This window comes from Alligator sinensis, unplaced genomic scaffold, assembly GCF_000455745.1.
Source record: "Alligator sinensis unplaced genomic scaffold, ASM45574v1 scaffold862_1, whole genome shotgun sequence".
Taxonomy (NCBI): Eukaryota; Metazoa; Chordata; order Crocodylia; family Alligatoridae; genus Alligator; species Alligator sinensis.
Genome location: NW_005842066.1, coordinates 172,482 through 185,943, shown reverse-complemented (window position 1 = coordinate 185,943; position 13,462 = coordinate 172,482). Strand labels below are relative to the sequence as shown.

General features: G+C 42.1%; 1 non-coding gene across 1 annotated transcript; it reads right to left on the bottom strand.

The window, feature by feature from the left end:
* Positions 1-2,898: 2,898 nt before the first annotated feature.
* LOC112550272 lies at positions 2,899-2,992 on the bottom strand. The gene has a single exon (XR_003094014.1). It is a non-coding gene; the product is annotated as a small nucleolar RNA snoR128 (small nucleolar RNA).
* Positions 2,993-13,462: the final 10,470 nt, after the last annotated feature.

The window sequence follows — 13,462 nt, the reverse complement described above, 5'->3', positions numbered from 1 at the left end:
TGAAAATGAACAGTAGGCATACTTTCATAACCCCTATCATTAATTTATTAGGAGTCAGCTTTCCTTGGCAGAGTATACAGGACAGTCTATCTTTCCTCAGCAAAATGCATATATTTGACAAAATGCTTTTTTAGAAAAAGAAATCAGATTCAGCCAGGTGAGCTAGGTCTGTCAATAAGCATTCCTGTTTGAACCTAAATAGGACCTGTCTGTAACAAATATTGTTATCCATCTTCACACTAGGAATTGTTAGTTGCAGCAAGTGGCCCTTGGTCTAAAAGGGGGAACTTGCCCCATCCCCCTGCTGTAATATTCAGATTGTCACTGTTAATGAACTAACTGTGGTTGTACCTGCATTTTCTGACTATCTGTGTCATGAGTTCCAAGCTTTGTGCTGCTGGATACAAGGCAAGGCATTGGGGAAGAACATTTCACTGGAGTGCATTCCCGTCACATGACTGTAACTTGTGATTCCATAATGCATGAAGTCACTGCTGCTCTTAGCAGCACCAGATCACTTTTTTGTATTTGCTTACAGTAGGAATACCATAGGGGGAGTGGTATTTGTCTTCCTTTGCAGTGGAGGCACGGGGGGTGGGGAGCATATTCCTGTTCCGTGGGCTTCTTCAGTATATTTTACAAACTACTTCCTGTCCCTGCAATAGCACAATGTGGACAGTTCCCTCATGCCCCTGTCTTACCTGTAGCAAGTTTGGGTGTTTATACCTGGTAGTTGTGTGAGAAGGTTGTTCATACAGCTTTAAGAATAGGTTAGACGAACCCTAGTTTAGACAGGATGATTGTGCCTTGAGCAGGAGATTGGACTAGATGACCTCCTGCGGTCCCTTCCATCCCCATTTCTCTATGATGCTGATTCACAGGCATTAGAGGCCAATGAAACATGGTCCATGCACTCACTTTTCTTTCACCAGTATGCACACAAATAGAAAGGAGACTAGAAGATGCTGAGTGTTGTCAGAGACCTGAGGACAGCTGCTGTGGACAAGTATTTCCTGTGGACAGCTGCTGACAAACAATTCCTACTTCTGTGTTCAGCAGTGTTTTGGGTTTTTTGGGTTTTTTTTTTTAACTTTTATGGTCTCTTCTGATCTTCATGCTTTCAGACTTGGTAAACCAGCGATGTAACTGTCTGGCATCTGAAAAATAGCATCTTCCCAATTGATGGCCTAGTTACTGTTATTTTAACTCCCTTGAAGTTGTTTACCCCAGGTTTCACTACTGTTGCTATTTCCTCTCTGTTTCTCCCATAATGGCTTCCTTCGGTTTTACTTGGATAATATCAGGTAGGTAAAGTGATGTACATGTGATATTCCTAAAAATGTAATAAGCATCTCTTTCATTTGCCATGCCTCTCTCTACTAGACTTTTAGTCAGGAGGCCAAAAATTTGTAGCTTGACAGTCTACCTTTCTAGAAAGCTTAAAGGGGAAAGAGCAGCATTCTGACCTACATGGAAGGCAATAATGATTTCCTTCTTTCATAGATTTCCCCTAGACTATTTTTAATACAAAGATCTTCACAAGTATGCCACTTTCTGTAAACTAAAAGCATAACCTGTTAATAATGATGACTGGCTTTTTAAGTGCTTGCTTATACTGTTATAACTTTCTTACTGTAATCTTCTACCATACCGGATTGTTTCCTTACCTTCCTCTAATTTTTTGCAAAACTTAGGAAAATGTCAAATTATTTTGGCCTGTTTTTGTCAATTAAGTTGGATCATCATATAGTAGATAGTTCAGTATCCTTTTCTCAACCTAACTAAAACTGTCCCAAAGGGTATATTTAACAGGGTTGTTAACCAGAGTGGTAATTTTTGCTTCACAAGGGGCCAAAATGTTCACCTTTTTATCTTTGTTTCTAAATGTGGATGCCCATAATTCCATATGTTGCTTATATTTTTTCTTATTTTGGTTGCATTATCAAGTCTCTATAGTACAAAAATATCATGCTTATTTGGAATGGAAGCACTTTTACACATTAGCTGCATATATAATTTGCTTGGACCATTGATCCTATGGCATGTGTTGTAATTTAACTGTAGCACTTACTGATTCTTTGAAGTATGTGCTTTATCTTATGATCAACAATGATGAGATGTTTCTTGTATTTATGTATTTATTCTTGAGACTAAATTCAGATGCAGGTTGAAAATCTTTTGCTATTGTGTTCTCATTAGCATTAGTACAAAGGCAGAGTTTGGGGGTAAAGGTGCAGTAGGGAAAAGATCAGAGATTTGACATCTGATGTAATGATCTCCATTTACTGTTGCCCCAGAGCTATGCTGTTCAGAAACATTTTTCACATCCCCAGTAGAGGACTGTACAGCAGTCATTTGAATTGTGAATACTTTTAAGAGGTCTACTAAATAATTCATTTCAATTGGCCTATTTACTGGCAAAGTCTCTCTCGTCCATCCATTGTATGGGGGGAAAACTGTTATCATTACAGATGGTTGTGCCATATGTCCAGGGAGTCAACTGAAAGTGGTTTGATTTTTATTGGAAATGAAATAGAATGGAACATCTGCACTATTCATAAGGTCACTTATAGTTCGGTCTCAGTAGAATCTCTTTTCAGAAAGAGTACAAATCTGCTGAGATCTTTAACACAAGCAAGTGGAAGTTAGTGGCTGATGAGTAGGGGACTGTACACAAAGAGAAAGATTTATTGCTTTTTGTTCTGTGTTTTGCCAGAAATATAGATGCCATTTTTTTCCCACAGAGATGTGTTCTCTTGATATCAAGACCATTTGCATTTAAAGCAAAAGAAAGAATTCTATTTCAGCAGAGGACCAAAGTCAATACACTTTTAATAGAATCTTGAAAAACTAAGCTGGAATATTCTGACTAAAAAGACTTCCTGCAGAAAGGATCATTAAATCAGGCAACAGCTCAGGATTAATGAGTTATGTCTAGTATTCAGTCAAACTTTAAACACTTTCATCATTGTCTAATCTCTCAGCAGGTTATAAATCCTCAAAATTTGAGAGTTACAATTCATGCCAAATCAATCCAATCTCAATTATATCCTGATAGTCCTTTCCAGTTACGTATGACATCTTTTGAAGTGCTGCTTCAATCTTCTCTGTTAGTAAAAGACACTTATTTCTAAGCCATTTTATTCCTTGTCAACAGTACGCCCTGCCCATCCGTTACTCCTTGCATTGCTGGCAGTGTGGCTGGTGTGGGGGTCCCAGTGGCAATCTGGGGAATGGGGGTGCTGTGGGGTGGGGCTGAAGGACACTGGAAAGGCCAAGGAGCTGCAAGTCAGGAGTGAGGGGCACTGGCAATTTGCATTGTGCAAATTGCATAATGATGAATGTCACTTGGGAGTAATGGAGGTTCTTATGTTGATATTGCTGTTAATGTTTTCCTGTCGATGTTGATTTCTGTCTTTAAAATTAAGACTGTTGAGCTGCTTTAACTTGTAGTGTGTAATTAGTATTTTGGGCCCAAAATCCTTGTGTGTTTTCTATTTAAACTATTTACTGGGTTGGGACTTGTCATCAATGTTTACAAATGGGTCCTGGTACAAAAAAGTTTGAGAACCACTGGTCTCGAGTACCCCTTGGAATAGTGCAGCTTGGATGGCCCTTTTCTGTGACTGCACCTTGGGGCACACACAGACATTACACTTAGACTAGTCTAAGTGAATTTGTAACCGTACAGAAGTTCAGCGCATATAGATCAGTCTAAAAATGGTGCAAGTGACCTAAGATAGATCCGATATGAGGTGCACTCAATTGCTATTTGATTCAGGTTAAACTGATGTATTGAACTTGTGTACTGTTCCCCTGTTGATTCAAATTAGATTGCTTTCCTCTGGCATCTCAGCCTGCTTTTGTGGGTCTCCCCCTCCCGCCCAGAGGTGTGTTAGCACTCAGCTTGCACTCATCTGCTGCAGCCAAGTGCCCAACAGGCCCTGCCCCTAGGCTGTCTTAGTGCCGAGCAAGTATACCCTCTCTTCCCAGCCCCACCTCCTGCCTCCAGCCACCTATTAGCCACAGGCTGGCGGTGTGAGGGGACCAAGGTGTCTGTGTCCCCTGCATGTGCCCCAGGACCTAGGTCTGAGTCCTTGGGCCATGCCCCCCACCTCCAACACCCCATCACAAAGCATCCTACAACATACTCATGGACCCAAGACTAAGCCCAGGAGAAGCCCCGTGCTTGAGCACAACCCTTTGTCCCCAACCCTGGCTCTTGCACACTCAGCCAGGGAGCCCTATGCCCTCAGGATCAGGCACAGCCCCTCAGACCCTGATCCTGGCACCCAGCTAGGGAACCCCATGGCCCCATGCTCAGGCATAGCCTAACAGACCCTGAATCTGGCACCTGTGCAGCACATCTCGGAGACCAGAGCTAGGCACCCTGTGACTCAGACCCCCAACATAGACACTCCTGCACTGCAATAGGGTTGTATGCAAGTGCGTTTTCCAAAAGGGGTGGCTGAAGTGCTGGACCAAGATGAAGTGGATGAAGATCCAGTACAAGCCTGTACATGACACCAATAAAAAGTCCAGAAGCAGGAGGCACAATATACCTTCTAGGGGGAGCTGTCCCACTTCCTCACCACAGACAGGGCTGTTGCCACCCTGTGCACAAATGGTACCACCCAGGAGCAGGAGGAGTCACCAGCAGGGACCCCACTGCAGGAGGAGGCCCAGGAAGGCCCTGGAATGATAGAGCAACTGAGCACCTAGGATCAGGTCCCCAGGGGCCATAGGGAATAAAGGCTGTTGCTGGCAGTGGTTCCTGAGGACTCTGGCCCATTGCTGCTAGTACCCAGATCACTGCAGGATCTAGGAGTAGAGGTGCAGCAGCAGGTGGGCTTGAGCTCCCTTGACAACTTCTTGGGCATGTTTGAGCACATAGACCATGGTAAGCAGGACCAGGGGGAAAGCTCTGATGCCAAAATGATCATGATCGTGTACCTGGACCCTGACATTGTGCCCTCCACCTTACAGGAGCTCCCATCTCTCCCATCCTTGACCCTGCAGACCATGGCTGAACATGTGGTCCTTGGGACACTGTTTCCAAAACAAATGCCATATGTCTGTTCCTCTGACATCTCCTTGCTGCCCCTCTTCCAGATGTACAGATTGCCCCCCAGGCCCTTCGACTACCAGTTCAGCGGCCGATATCAGAGTACAACCCACAGTACCCACATCCATTCCTCTTCCCACTTCTGATGACTACTCAGGCACCAAGTAAGGACGCCCTCATGCCTGGGTGACAGTATGGCTCTACCCTGCTCCATGTGGCTGCGACCCAGGCACTAACCTGCTGACATGGACTAACCAAGGACTGTTGGCATGTAACTAAACTATGGGCATCCATAGGGATGTTTCTCCAGAACAGGACTGTGCATTTGAATTATGAATAGAATTATCATTGTTGTACAGAGAAACAAAGAGATTAAATCAGCGGTGCTTAACTTTTGGCCCTGCAGGTTGGATGAGTGGTGTGGGATTGGTCTGTGCATCAGATCTAGTACTGGGTTAGGCCATGGGTGTGACCCAGTTTCATGCTGGCCCCACTGCACACAGGTGCAATCAAACATGCAGGGGCACATCATATGGACCACCTGGCTCCTCATGGGTTCAGAACTTTGGTAGCAGGAGAGTGGCATTTGGTTTTGTCACTGCTCCCCTGCAGCCAGATCTCTAGCTCTGTAGTAAGCCAAAGGCCAGACAACATAGCACTGTAGGCCAGATCTGACCCATGGATTAGAGGTTGAGCACCACTGGATTAAGTGATTCAACTGAGATTGCATTGGAAATCCATGGAAAAAACTGGAAACAATCTAGATTTCTTGTCTCAGTTTAGCATCTTAATCCAAAGATCCTTCTTCCACCCTGCTTCCAGTGCTATCTGTGTTTTTTGAGGATAAAGAGTCTTCAGTATACAGGATATTTTACAAACTCTTAATTGCCTTAATGTTATTTTTAAGTGAATACTATTTCAGTAACTTCTTTTCCTTGCTTCTTTTGCCCCACATTCTGTATAAAGTAGTTACAAGACATTTTGGCGTTAAGATGAGTTTACTGTTTGATTAAATCTTCGTCATCTGTCACTTGATCTATGATCTCATAAGATTGATAACTGAAAAAAAAATAGTTCAACCAGCAGAATTCTGAAGTCACATTATTAGTTGTATAGACCAGAGTGCCTCATTGTAGGAGTTGCCGTACAAACTCAGAACAAAAAGGCCCTTACCCCAAAGGGCTTACAATCTAAGTATAAGACAAGAGACAGCAGCTGAAGGAAGTAGCAGGGAACAATATTAATCAGCATGGTAGCAGTCATTATGGGACATCAGCAGGTTAATCCTTGCCAGGTTTTGTAAAGGAAGCAATTTGAAGTTTAATGAGCGAGCTTTTCAGGTATTTCCACACAATTGAAGCATGCACCCAAAAACTGTGATATGTGGCAAAACTTCAGGACTTTTCAAAAGTTTCTTAATTTGTTTTGAGAGGAACTGTAGAATAAATGCTTATTAGCAACAGAGATTTGCTAAGAATGTGAGAATGTGTCATCTTACACTATGATAAGTCATACTACATTACATCTTTAATTATATGGCTCATTTGCATTATCAATTTTGACTAAAGACTTTTAAGTCAATGTAAAACATGGGTATGTATGAGCACATGCACACATACATCAGAGTTGTTAAAAGTGAGTAGAAATGATGAATAGTGACAGTTTATTCTGTACTGGATACAGTGGCTTTTTAATAAACAATATTAGTTGACAGTTTTAGATAAAAAAGCTAGTTTCATGTATTTAGTTATGCATAATTTTGCACACATAGGAAAAACAGCGTACCTTGAGAAAACAGATAGGTTATCTAAGATAATGAGTAATCTGTCCATATTGTGTGTCAAATGAGTCCGGGATTCGTTCCAGGACCAGATACACTGCCAACGTAGCCTGCCATGCATCAGAGCATGCATGGCAGGCATTCCCTGGGGACAAACAGCAGCAGCACAAGGTGCGTCACTGCTTCTTGTCCTCAGGGAAACAAACATATGTGCTCATGTGGACACGGCTTTAGTGTTCTTATTGAAACTTTCTGCAACTTGTCATAGGAATTTGATCACTCATCTTCTAGTAGCTGTAAGAATTATAATGACTAAAGCCTGAAAGAAAAGTGACACTCCTATAATCACTAACTGGTTTCAAGAAGTTTGGGACATTTTAGAAATGGAAAAGTTGGTGAAGGCAAAAATATGTTTATTTGGAAATCTGGTGCAAATTTTTGGCATTTGGTACAAAATAAATTTCTCATGCCTCCAGACCAGAACATTTCAGAAACTTTTTGGAATTTTGAAGTGCAAGTTCTGTGAGAAAACACTTAAGAATGAATTTACAATAAATTAAAAAATTAAAAACAGAGTTGAAAAGAAAATTATGAGATTTGTGTTATGCAGAGTTATAGGGAAAAGGAGGGGGTGAATTATTGTATAGAGATGAAGAAACACAGGCTTGGCATTAACAGAAACATGTAGGAATTGTCAAAGACCGGGGGGGGAGAGGAAGAGAATATAAGACTTCTGTGGACATTGATTTGGAATATGATAGTACTGTTCATAGAAGATGAACATCTGGCTTTGCATATATTTGTAGGGAATGGATATGTTTTTGGTTCTTCATCCTGGACCCTTTTGGTTCTCCACTTTCCCAGATGCTCTACAGGCACTCAGACCTGTCCAGTACTGCACTCTATTCCTGGCCCCTTGCTGGGTTGCTGGACTCCTCTGGTCCCACTATACTTGCGGGGCCTCCCTGTATTCTGCCAACCCCTCATGGGGCCTCCCTGTAGCCACCAGCCTCTTGTGGGGCCTCCCTGTCCAGCCATGGACCAAGCTGGTCCTGCACTCTATTCTCTGGCCCCTTGCTGGGTCGCTGGACCCCTGTGGTTCACATGGTCTTCCCTGCCAAGTGCTTTTCTGTCTGGGTGTGCTCCCCTGGTCTTCCCCCTCCATGGGGTAACCCACAAGGCAGTGGGAGTTGAAGCTTTCTGGCACCCCATCCTCGCCTTTCCCTGGAGTGGCTCATGCATGGCATTTCCTGGAGGCTGCTCCATCACAGACAGTCCCACACAGTAACCAACTCTAGTAGGGTGCAGTTTCAGGTCTTATCCAGGACAGGTCTTCAGGCCTATCTGATCATGCTCATCCCTCTCTGGGCTCCCCCTATATGGCCTATGCTCCTCCTAGGCTGTTAACCACTGGGCCTCCTGGCCCTGGCTCCATCTCTCATCTGAGTCTTCCATCTGTGACCCCCATCTCAGTCTTGAATCCCTTTCCTTGATCCTTCTTTCTCAGATGGCCTAGCACCAGCCATTGTCATCTGGGGCTGCACACCCCTTGACCCCTTCCTCTCAGCTATGGCCACACAAGGACCTTCAGCTTTTCCTAGTCCCTGACCCACCTCAGGCCACTTGAGATTCCCAGGGTCAGTCCTCTGGATGTCAGCCCTCTTGTATCTGTGGGTCCACCCTCTTGGGCCCCTCCATAGATCACTTCTCTTTCTCTGGACTCAGAGTCCTCCACAAGTCTTCCTACACAGCCACTTCCTTTTCTGGGCTCACCCAGACCCTCAATAGGCACCTGTACTCTGCCTCACTCACTGTGTTCACCTAGACTCTCCACTAAGTCTCTCAAACACTTGGCTCCTCAGGACTTACCTGGTCCCTCAATAGGCCCACAGACTCTCAGCTCCTCTCCCAGAGTTTGCCTGGCATCTCCCTAGACCTCTGTGCACTCAGTCTCTCTGGGATTATCTGGCCTCTCAACAGGCCCAAGGCACTGCTCCCTTCTCAGGGCTCTGGACCCCACATTGGCTCCCCCAGGAACCTCCTCCATCCCCTTAGTTCCTACCCAAATCTCCAGATGTTACTCTCCTTGCTGGCATTCAGGAGTGGCAGCCTTTCTGCTGGGTGATTTTCTTACACCAGCTCCCAAGATGTTACTGGTAGCCCTGTTCTCAGGGTCTGGGCTTATACCCTGTTTAAACCCAGCCCTCCTCCAATCAGGTGACTCCCTTGATCAAGCCTAGCCTCACTTGCCAGCCCCCTGGGTCAGCTGACTCTGTAGTTAGCCCTTACCCCCACCTGCAGGCTGCTTGACCTCTTAAAGTGGCAGGCACATTAAGTGCCCTGCCACACATACCAGCACTTCATCTCATCTGCCTATAGCTTTCTTTTTTTTTCCCCTTAAAGCTTCAGTTTATATAAAGGGCATTGTGACAAATTACAACATTCTGATATGTAGAATAGGAACTGTTGTAAAATTTCCAAGAGTTGCAAAGAGCTTAAATTGCGCAACTCATGACTTTAGCAAGTACCATGCAGTTTGAACCTTGGGGGCAGTACTTTACAACTGTTTCTCTTAGTAACAAGTTATTAGCCTATTATGTGTTAAAACTGCGTAGGAAATAAAAGTTAAGATGCTCTTGCCAAGTGATGGTTATTTCATGGGTAGTCAGCCTAGAGATAATGTTAAGCTGATACGGTGCCAAGCAGAAATTTGGCCCTGTGTTCAGTTCCTCTTAATGTGCCAGGTTTCTTATATGAGTGCGTGGGAGAAATGCAGATTCACTGTTTCTCTTTTAACCACAATTACTTATACACCTGCTTGGGAATGTCATTGCATTTAATTCCAGGTCAGGTATTTTATTATACTTTGACCAAATCATTATAGAACTGGCAATCTTAATGGAATTTACTGTTTGAGGGCTATCCAATAGTGAGTTACAATGGTAAACATGATGAATAGGATACTGGATTATGCAGTTGAACAGTGAGTTACTCCTCTTTTTTGCTTTCAGCAGTCCACCTGTTACCCACCGTGTTTTTCCCTACTTATTGTTCACTATGTTAAGCACCATATGAGGTTCCTCATGCTCCTTTAAAGAAGTTGTCTGAAACAGAAACATACATATTTTAAGTAAAATCGATTCTCATTATGGATCTAATTTGAATTTACTACAGTCTCCTTCACTCAGATCATCATCATCATCATTCTTTTTACACCATTAGGTTTATACAGAAGTTGTTAAATGGTATTCTGTCCTGGGGTTATTCCTGGATTTATAAATGTATATGTAATATTACTGCTTCATCCATTTTTGTGCTACATTGTGAATGTTGAGGCCATCTCTATCTCTGGAATCACAAAATAAATGTTGTTTAGCTACCTTATAAGTGGGCATAACTAGCCAAATATGTCCATCTCTTCCTCTGTATTACTTATAATGTAGGTAGTTGCACTTGTTCTTAGACTTCTTCATTATTTTAAATCTATTCAGGTTGCATTGAACTGACTCGCTCTTTTTCCACCTTTGCTCCATATAAGAGGACACATAAAACATAACTTCTAGATATCTTTATTTTGGTGTTCAAGTTAATCAGGTGGAACTGCTTAACTGTACTGATTTTTGGAAATGCAGCAGTTGCCCTAACTATTCTGGACTTTACTGCTGATTGATGTATGAGTAAATCTAACATCTGTTTAGAAGGTGAAGCCTTGAAAACTCTGAAAATGAACAGTAGGCATACTTTCATAACCCCTATCATTAATTTATTAGGAGTCAGCTTTCCTTGGCAGAGTATACAGGACAGTCTATCTTTCCTCAGCAAAATGCATATATTTGACAAAATGCTTTTTTAGAAAAAGAAATCAGATTCAGCCAGGTGAGCTAGGTCTGTCAATAAGCATTCCTGTTTGAACCTAAATAGGACCTGTCTGTAACAAATATTGTTATCCATCTTCACACTAGGAATTGTTAGTTGCAGCAAGTGGCCCTTGGTCTAAAAGGGGGAACTTGCCCCATCCCCCTGCTGTAATATTCAGATTGTCACTGTTAATGAACTAACTGTGGTTGTACCTGCATTTTCTGACTATCTGTGTCATGAGTTCCAAGCTTTGTGCTGCTGGATACAAGGCAAGGCATTGGGGAAGAACATTTCACTGGAGTGCATTCCCGTCACATGACTGTAACTTGTGATTCCATAATGCATGAAGTCACTGCTGCTCTTAGCAGCACCAGATCACTTTTTTGTATTTGCTTACAGTAGGAATACCATAGGGGGAGTGGTATTTGTCTTCCTTTGCAGTGGAGGCACGGGGGGTGGGGAGCATATTCCTGTTCCGTGGGCTTCTTCAGTATATTTTACAAACTACTTCCTGTCCCTGCAATAGCACAATGTGGACAGTTCCCTCATGCCCCTGTCTTACCTGTAGCAAGTTTGGGTGTTTATACCTGGTAGTTGTGTGAGAAGGTTGTTCATACAGCTTTAAGAATAGGTTAGACGAACCCTAGTTTAGACAGGATGATTGTGCCTTGAGCAGGAGATTGGACTAGATGACCTCCTGCGGTCCCTTCCATCCCCATTTCTCTATGATGCTGATTCACAGGCATTAGAGGCCAATGAAACATGGTCCATGCACTCACTTTTCTTTCACCAGTATGCACACAAATAGAAAGGAGACTAGAAGATGCTGAGTGTTGTCAGAGACCTGAGGACAGCTGCTGTGGACAAGTATTTCCTGTGGACAGCTGCTGACAAACAATTCCTACTTCTGTGTTCAGCAGTGTTTTGGGTTTTTTGGGTTTTTTTTTTTAACTTTTATGGTCTCTTCTGATCTTCATGCTTTCAGACTTGGTAAACCAGCGATGTAACTGTCTGGCATCTGAAAAATAGCATCTTCCCAATTGATGGCCTAGTTACTGTTATTTTAACTCCCTTGAAGTTGTTTACCCCAGGTTTCACTACTGTTGCTATTTCCTCTCTGTTTCTCCCATAATGGCTTCCTTCGGTTTTACTTGGATAATATCAGGTAGGTAAAGTGATGTACATGTGATATTCCTAAAAATGTAATAAGCATCTCTTTCATTTGCCATGCCTCTCTCTACTAGACTTTTAGTCAGGAGGCCAAAAATTTGTAGCTTGACAGTCTACCTTTCTAGAAAGCTTAAAGGGGAAAGAGCAGCATTCTGACCTACATGGAAGGCAATAATGATTTCCTTCTTTCATAGATTTCCCCTAGACTATTTTTAATACAAAGATCTTCACAAGTATGCCACTTTCTGTAAACTAAAAGCATAACCTGTTAATAATGATGACTGGCTTTTTAAGTGCTTGCTTATACTGTTATAACTTTCTTACTGTAATCTTCTACCATACCGGATTGTTTCCTTACCTTCCTCTAATTTTTTGCAAAACTTAGGAAAATGTCAAATTATTTTGGCCTGTTTTTGTCAATTAAGTTGGATCATCATATAGTAGATAGTTCAGTATCCTTTTCTCAACCTAACTAAAACTGTCCCAAAGGGTATATTTAACAGGGTTGTTAACCAGAGTGGTAATTTTTGCTTCACAAGGGGCCAAAATGTTCACCTTTTTATCTTTGTTTCTAAATGTGGATGCCCATAATTCCATATGTTGCTTATATTTTTTCTTATTTTGGTTGCATTATCAAGTCTCTATAGTACAAAAATATCATGCTTATTTGGAATGGAAGCACTTTTACACATTAGCTGCATATATAATTTGCTTGGACCATTGATCCTATGGCATGTGTTGTAATTTAACTGTAGCACTTACTGATTCTTTGAAGTATGTGCTTTATCTTATGATCAACAATGATGAGATGTTTCTTGTATTTATGTATTTATTCTTGAGACTAAATTCAGATGCAGGTTGAAAATCTTTTGCTATTGTGTTCTCATTAGCATTAGTACAAAGGCAGAGTTTGGGGGTAAAGGTGCAGTAGGGAAAAGATCAGAGATTTGACATCTGATGTAATGATCTCCATTTACTGTTGCCCCAGAGCTATGCTGTTCAGAAACATTTTTCACATCCCCAGTAGAGGACTGTACAGCAGTCATTTGAATTGTGAATACTTTTAAGAGGTCTACTAAATAATTCATTTCAATTGGCCTATTTACTGGCAAAGTCTCTCTCGTCCATCCATTGTATGGGGGGAAAACTGTTATCATTACAGATGGTTGTGCCATATGTCCAGGGAGTCAACTGAAAGTGGTTTGATTTTTATTGGAAATGAAATAGAATGGAACATCTGCACTATTCATAAGGTCACTTATAGTTCGGTCTCAGTAGAATCTCTTTTCAGAAAGAGTACAAATCTGCTGAGATCTTTAACACAAGCAAGTGGAAGTTAGTGGCTGATGAGTAGGGGACTGTACACAAAGAGAAAGATTTATTGCTTTTTGTTCTGTGTTTTGCCAGAAATATAGATGCCATTTTTTTCCCACAGAGATGTGTTCTCTTGATATCAAGACCATTTGCATTTAAAGCAAAAGAAAGAATTCTATTTCAGCAGAGGACCAAAGTCAATACACTTTTAATAGAATCTTGAAAAACTAAGCTGGAATATTCTGACTAAAAAGACTTCCTGCAGAAAGGATCAT